Here is an 8070-nt window from a genome sequence, read left to right on the forward strand (position 1 = left end):
ACATATTTTTATTTCTTCTACTACCCACTTAGAAAAAAAAAGAGATCCCCAAACCTGCCTCTATAGCAACAGTCCCTATCAGCAGGGATCATTTCTCCTGTGCTCCTGACAACTCACAGTCACAGTGCCAAATAAGACAGACTGATTTGGTGTTAGCTGGTGGTATTAAGCTGTAAACAAAGTGAGGAGCCACCTGGCTCACTTAATTGACAAGGTCAGACCAGGATTCAACATCTGTTCTGGCAGGCATAGAGATACTTCAGGAACATCTTTATTGGAACTTAAGGGCTGTGCAATTTTCTTGCCTGACAGCCAAATGCATGCAAAAACACAAGATACAAAAAATGCATTTGTCAGCTCGGATAAGCTAAATTTACTACTTTATATAAGCATACAGCTTGTGTACTTTGAAAAACCACTGAGCAAATATGTTTTTCCTCTGGTAATGCCAAACAAATACGCATAGCACTGAAAGGAAAACAAAAGGAAGAATAGGTACCTATAAGTGAAACCATGATCAGATGTACCTCTGTTCTACCACATAGGGAAATGGCCTGGTACATAAGAGTCAAACTCTGCTGAGGAATTACTTCACACAAGATCCTGATACCTCTGGATGAAGTGAAAAAGCATTTGGGCAGCAGTCACAATCCACGCTGAAATAATTTGGAGATTCCTGCTTTAGTTTCTTCAGCCAAGACTAGGACCTCACACAAGTGGCATCTTTAACTTGAATAGCCCTCAACCTGGGGTTGAGGCCAATCTGGTAACTTAGAGAAATACTTAAGTGCATTAAATTATGTACTGGGATCTCTCCAGAGACCCAGAGTATTTCTGTAATTGTGTTAATGGTCTTTGTAGCTTACGTTTCTGTTATCAGAGGGAACATTTTGCCTGAGGGAGGATTGGAGAGTGTGAAACACACTGGCTGGAGGGTGTAGGGCAGAGAGGAAAATCATACAGCATTTTCAGATATAAAAGGGCTTAAGTTCACATTGGAGAACAAAATCTTCAAACCTGTTAACAATGCTTTATACAGAGCTGTAAACACATAGCCATATTTTACAGAGTAAAAGCCTACTGCAACCACATTTAATACCAAAAAAGCTTTTACATTTACTTGTCATTTATATTCTACAGATTCCTTCTGCAAGCTATAGAAGACAATAGAAATAAAATATGTTGGCCTCATGACCAGCAATAGAAAATGAAACAGTTCCTTCACCAACATCCTGATTCAGAGATCTTGTGAGGAGGACTGGCAGCTCCTTTATCCTTGATATAAAAATGCTATGCATGGTCAGCTCTTCAAAAATAGGAAGCTGAATGTCAGATCTATCTAATCTCAAAACCAATACAAAAATAAAGTAATAACAAGCACACAGAAGACCCAGAAATAGGCTCAATTGCTCAGTACAATAGAAACATTGCCAATGAGAGCAGGACCATGAGTAAGGGCCCATAAACTTGACCCATGGGAATTGCATTTGTCTGTGTGCGTTACGACACAGCTCTGACTGTTCCCATTCAACTCCCCCAAATTGTGAAGGGCACTGAGGCCATTTCTATCACACTGGCAATTATGTTAAGAGAAAGAGTAGTACTACAAGTACTGAGGGAAAAATTACTATTTGCAATTTGCCCAGCAGCAGAAAAGCTTTCTACTCCTCCTCATATTCACTAGAAGGAAAACCAGATTTATGAACAACCAAGTAATTCTGTTTTAAGGACTCTCCCCCGGGCAGAGAAATAGCAGCATATGCAGAGAACAGTTAGGAAAGGACAGAAGATACATGAGAGAAGTGTCAGAGGATGCTTCAGTTTCTCTATTATTCAGCCCTTTGGTATTATTCTTAGCACTTATTTCATGCTCCAGTAAGTTTTGTTTATTGAGTTGATCACACAACTCAGGTGTCTTAAAAGAACAGCTGCCTTCTGGCTTCAGAAGAAGAGATGAAATCTGTTTAGCTTTAACACCTTTTCAGGATGCTGTTTAATAACCACCTGATGACACTCCATAGGAAGATAAAGAACAAGCCACTTTGATTTTCAAGTCAGATTTAGCCTCAGAAGACGTACTGAACAGCTTACTTGAATCTGGTCTGTTACCATTATTTTAGCAACCTGCTTATTCAATTTCTCAGCCCTTTCTAAATGATGAGATCTTTCTCATTTGTAGAAATCTGCTTCTAAGTGGATTGCAAACACCATGTGCAAAGGCTGGACGAAAAACCATCATATGCTTACATACAAGCAAACCCCTTGGTTAATACAAAATAAATAATTCATAGAAAAGGTTAAATATGCATGTATACTGATAAATAGAAACAATAGCATCAGCCTTTTACCACCTTTTAGGTAACCCAGAAATGCAAACCAACATGATTTAGCCACCTCTTCAACCAGCTCTTCTCCTCCTGGTACTTGAGGAGCTAAATCCCTGTTTGGTGTGGAGGAATATGCAACTGATACAAAGTCTGGTGGCAGCCAGACAACTTTGCTGACTCTTTAACTGCCAGGTTAGTATTAATAAAACAAAGGTGCCTGAGTGAAGGAATAAACAGTACTGAAGCCTTTCCCAAACAAAAAGCAATATACACGCATGTGCTGTCTGTGAAAGGAGGGCCCTCAATCAAGTGAAGCACTGTAAGATGTGTTGATGGGCAGATGCCTTTCCCTCTCCTCTCAGTCTTCTCATTTTAGCTGTGGAAGGGGTCCAGGAGCCACCAGAAACTGAGGACAAGGCCTGCAGTATTTCTTTATTTTCTTCGGAGTCATTTTGGAACTTACACCTAAAAAACAAAGATGGAAAAGAGAGAAAATGGAGAGATTTTTTTAATTGGGGGTGTGAAAAATGGCACAAAACTTTAATACATGAAGCTCAGCCATGTTTGTATGGGCAAACTTAGATTAGCAGTGATCTGAAATAAAAAGGGATGTGACAAAGATTTGTTTTCCTTTCATTAGGTTGCTGAGGATACACGATCACTGAAAGTTAGGCTGCTGCTGCTGGACATTTCCACAGTCAGACAGAGGTCTTCACAAACACAGAGATGGTACTACTGTCTCTCTTGAGCTCAAATTCCACAGCTGACACATTAAACAGCATCTTCCCCTTACTATCATCACATTCTCTATCTTTCCTGGACAGAAGCCACAGGCTGACATTGGCTTGAAACATTTGCTTTCTAGGACAGTAATTGTTACTGATGGAAGAACAGCATTATAGGAAATTGGTGGTTTTACTTCAGAAGTAGCCCGTATGGTTAAATTAACTCTCTCCTTAAGGCACACTGAGTTATCCACTAAGTGGCTTTACAGCTTCCCATGGCACATGCCCAGCACAAAGAACGGTGCAGAGCAGTGCTGAAAAACAGTCTATGCACTTTGCCTGAAGACAGAATAAACCAAGTGACATCCCCCTAGAAAGGACAGTGACATGGAAGCACAAGTCACCCAGAAATCCCAGAGCAACAACACGAAACAAAGCCAACATCGCCCAGTTCAGGTCCAGAACTGCACATGAAACAAAACACTGTTTAGCTTTGGGCAGTTGCTGCATTAGGCGCAAAGTTTTACATCTGCCTCTCAGTAAGAGTAGAAACTGATTCAGATCAAGCACTGTCATATAAGCAGATCTGAGGAAGTCATTTGCAGCAGCGAGGTGCACCCTCTACAGAGGCAAATAAACAGAAATCCCTGACCTGAAAAAGGCTTGGCTGCAGGTAAGGACAGGAGATAGTTAAGATGTTGTAGTGCTCAGAGAAACATGGCATGCAAAGATCATAAATTATTATTGGGTCTGCAACAGAGGAAGGCATTTTGGATTCCCTTTGTAGGAGATCTTTGTGGTGAATTCACGTGTTTTAACTGAGTGCTTCCTTTGTACTCCTTTCTTCCCTTCAGCAGAGTACTTTCCATTACTTTCCAATGAGGCCAGCATCACTGTACTCTATCCACAGGAAACAGCAGCCTGCTTTCAGAGGAACATTCTCTTTGGATGTACTTTTTTCAGGGAGATTTCATGCCTGTTGCATGTAAAGAAGCCTGAAACACCTGCTTCTTTGTCAGATAGCAGAAGGTATCTCAGATTGAAAAGTAACAGCTCTGCTCACTGCATGAAGTGTCAGTACCGTGGACAGGGTATAGGTTCAGCCAGGCAGCATGTGTGATCCCTCTCAGGGCAGGAGTGACAGGAGCCACCTCTGTGCCTCCAGCATTGCACTCCACAGTCCCTGTGGATGAGCTGGGAACCTGCTAGTGCTGTGGATCCTTTATAGCTGAAGTCCTCAGTTGCTACTACACCTGCCAATTAAATAAGAAGGAGCCCCAGGCAGCAATAAACCCCTGACCCACAATAACTCCACAATGTGTTCACTGCTTCTGATACCAGTGAGACTCTGTCTATAAAACAGAGCCCATGAGTCATCACTGGGAGATTGGAAAGGAAGAAAAGGCACCAGCTAAAGGAAAATTGTAGAGAAATACAAGGATTTCCACCTAGGTTATCAAAAATACAAAAAGAATAAAGCATTTAAGGTAATTTATCAGCTAGAACAAATTTACTTGGAACTTCAAATTAGTAATTTTAAGATGAAAAGATGAGAAATAGGAAATAGATGGTTTTAAATCAAATTCTGTATCTTTAGAGTTTAACAGAAGTTATCAGTTAGATATTTTGCTGAATTTAGAAACATTAAGGTTTAAGATACCATTATTCTAAAGACTATACCTAATCCTTTTATCCTGGACTTTTCATGGCTTAGCTTTTTTTTTTTTTTTTTAACTGGGGTCTCACTGAAACCTGGGATACTGTGGATTTTTACTTGGGCAGTCTTAACACACACGTATTTAGGACAAATTCAATCTCAGTTAATTTCTGTTTCTGGTGGAGCTGTGGGTTCGAAAATTGGATTTTTAGGAATTTACAGAATCACAGTTTGGTTGATCTCTAAAAACATGAAGATGGATGCAGGTATATAGAGATGGTGATGGAATACAGCAAGGCAAAGCCACCATAATACTTCACTTTTGCAACCTCTGTTCTTATCAGAGGAACTACGTTATGATACTCCTCTCCTTTAATCACACCAGATCATATTTCTCTTGATTATTTTACCATGTGAGCATTAAATGGATTCTGTTGTAATCTTATTTCTTTCCAATCCAAACACTCAGTAAGTTGCCTGAGAAAAGATTACCTAATAATAATGATTACCTAATTAATGTAATGAAACTGTAAACCTTTTTACCTTTATGTGCTTTTTTGTTGTGTTTGGGTACTACTGAGCAGCAGACTTTTCTAACCTCCCGACCTAAGGGCGAAAAATAATTTGTTACCAGTGGAGACAGATAATGCAAATAACTGTACATATACACTAAATGTGTTAGAGTCCACAGACATTTTGATTACTTTATTTACCACTAAAATCCTTGTATGAAGAGATCTGTAAAACAAAGGATTATCATGACCGATCTTTAAATCTGTACATAGCTTTGTCCCTAGTGTGGAACAGGAACTAATTTGTTCTTTTCCATCATTACTCATATACATATATACACATATATATTCATATTTATATATAAGATACATTGCCAAGATTTCTTTATCCTTTGAAATGTCACGTTGGCAGGCAGTACAAGCAACAAATTCCAGCCATTTGAACCTAGGGAAAAGACTGCACTCTTTTTGTTACACCACTTAATGAAAATAAAAAAGACTCTCAAGAGGAAAAAAGAGCATCTCTCTGTTCAGATGAAGAGGAGTGTAGTTTAAATTGCTTTGGGTGAGCAAAGCCATTTAATAATTCCCTCCCTCCTAGACCTATATAAGTGAGCTATCGATTGCACTTGACACAATAGGTGCTGGACGTAGTAAAGGGGAAAGAAGGGTTGACTCTGGAGCTGAGGTGGAGCAGAAAGGACAGAGCTAGATGATTTCTCATCAACAAACTCTAACATATGCTCAGTGTTTCTGGAAATCCCTGTGGCAAGTTCTACAGCCAAGGCTAGTGATGGTGGCTGATCTAGCATCAAAATTGAGGTGTCTTGTCACCATAATTAAATTCTGATGTAACAGGTTTTACATGAAAAATACATTCATCTTGCACACCCAGGTACTTCTACTTGTGCATCAGGGCTTACAGATAAGGAACAGTGTCCTTTGTACTCTTCCTCCCCACCTTCTGCCTTAATGAAACACCAAACCCTTAGGGTGCACATCAACAAAAGGGGAACATTATCACAGGATTTTGCATGTATTCATTTGCATTTTATTGGTATTGCTCTCTCTCCTGTCCTTCCTGGACAGGCTTCTTTATGGTCCTGAACACACATCTAGAAATTCTTCAACATCCTTTGCACTGTTCCTTAAGTTTTCCTCAAGGGGCATGGAGAACCTGAACAAACAGAAGCAGAAAAGGCAAAGGGAGCAGAAGGACTTCAGGTACCACCACTCTGGCAAATAGCTCTACCATTCAGAGCAGACTCCAGTAAGTGAGAAAACTGGGCAGCTGATTTAACCAATTAGAAAGACCACTTCCATATGTTTCTCCATGCTCATATTTACACATAAAGTGATTCTTACAAGGTTTCTAGAAAATATCAGGCATAGCAAGTCTGCTGCTCCTGACCTTTGAACATTTAGCTTATTTGTTTTTCCTTATCTCATATTCATTCTCTACATCTTGTATAAAATACACACTGTGAAGAACCATGGTAGGTCTGAGAGATTTACAATGTCAAACATCAAATCTGCACAGGTAACTCTAGAAGTTACACCTTTCAATTTAGAATTTCTACTGAACTGTCCTCCTGAAAACACAGAATGACATCTCCAGAGATGTGGCTACAGAAAGATGGAAAATCCTCCGTTTTTAAGATTTCAGCTGCTCTCTGAATTTGGAATACTGCAAAATGGTAACTAGGTGCCACAATGTAATGCAACAATTAAAGTGTGGAATATCAGTGGTAAAAAAAGCCCCAACCAACAAAAAAACAAAGGGAAAAAAAGTCAAGATGGATTGAAGGTCAGAAGAGCTACTTTCACCTATTTCACCGTTTTATAAAGAACTTCTCATTTACTCCAGTTCTAGTGACCTGACCAATTCATGTTCCCTTGTTTCATAAGGGTAGAAACTTTTCCCATTAACACATTTCCCAGTATTCAGAAAATACATTATTTTTACATTGGCAGATGGTTATCTCCTGGAAAAACGTAACAGGAATTTTTTTCAGAGGAGTGGGTTTCAGAACACAGATTAAAGTAAAGGTTAATCACACTATACTACAGGCAACAGGCAATAACAGAGGAAACACTACAGTACAAACCAAAGCACTGATATGCAACCACATTCTGCAGTCTAAGCCCTTTCCTAAATTCAATCCTCCTTTTCTGTCAAGCTCTGTTTGTTTCCTTTAATCAAAAACAATATAGAGAATAAGCATTTTATATCAAAAAAGGAACAAACAGGAAAAGAGACAGTTGTGTTAGAAGAATATATACTGTACCTTCTGCAGCAAAGGCACTGAGGCACAGGAGACATACAAACAAAAAGCCACAAAGTGCCAGGAGCTTCATCCTTCTGACTGGTCACAAGATGTTTTCAAGGAGGCTGAAGGAGTGTTCTAGTCTCCTTTGGCACAACTATACCTTTTTATAAGGTAGAGCAAAAGGAATGCTCTGTTCAGAATGGGTGGAGATTTGGCCTTTGTATTGGACTTCAACAGATGAAAAAAAAACAGCCCTTCCTATTACGAGAAGCAGTTTACTCAAAATCAGGCAGCAATTGGCTGCACAGTGTCCTACCATTTAAACAGGAGCAGCTGCTGTGGAATATTGGAGTATACAGGGATGCTCCCATGCAGTGCTTGTCCTGTGCTTCCCAGCAGCCTCTTTAGGTGACCCGGTGTGCTCCTCTACATGCTTGGAAGGACAGAGAGCACAGCTGAAATTAATCTGCACAGACAGTGAACTGGGCCTGAAAAGGCAAGCCAAACACAGGGTGTTTTAATCAAAGCGATTGCCAGCGTGTTGTTAACATAATTAACAAGACAGCTGGTTAAGCAGCA

General features: G+C 39.8%; 1 long non-coding RNA gene across 1 annotated transcript; it reads right to left on the reverse strand.

The window, feature by feature from the left end:
• Positions 1–273: 273 nt before the first annotated feature.
• Positions 274–7640, reverse strand: LOC113987659. Its single transcript, XR_005562949.1, has 3 exons — positions 7510–7640; positions 5253–5315; positions 274–2792 (listed from the first exon to the last, which is right to left on the reverse strand). It is a non-coding gene; the product is annotated as an uncharacterized LOC113987659 (long non-coding RNA).
• Between the last annotated feature and the right edge of the window lie 430 nt (positions 7641–8070).

This window comes from Pipra filicauda, unplaced genomic scaffold, assembly GCF_003945595.2.
Source record: "Pipra filicauda isolate LSUMZ 115617 unplaced genomic scaffold, ASM394559v2 scaffold173_size1550139_pilon, whole genome shotgun sequence".
NCBI classification, from domain to species: Eukaryota; Metazoa; Chordata; class Aves; order Passeriformes; family Pipridae; genus Pipra; species Pipra filicauda.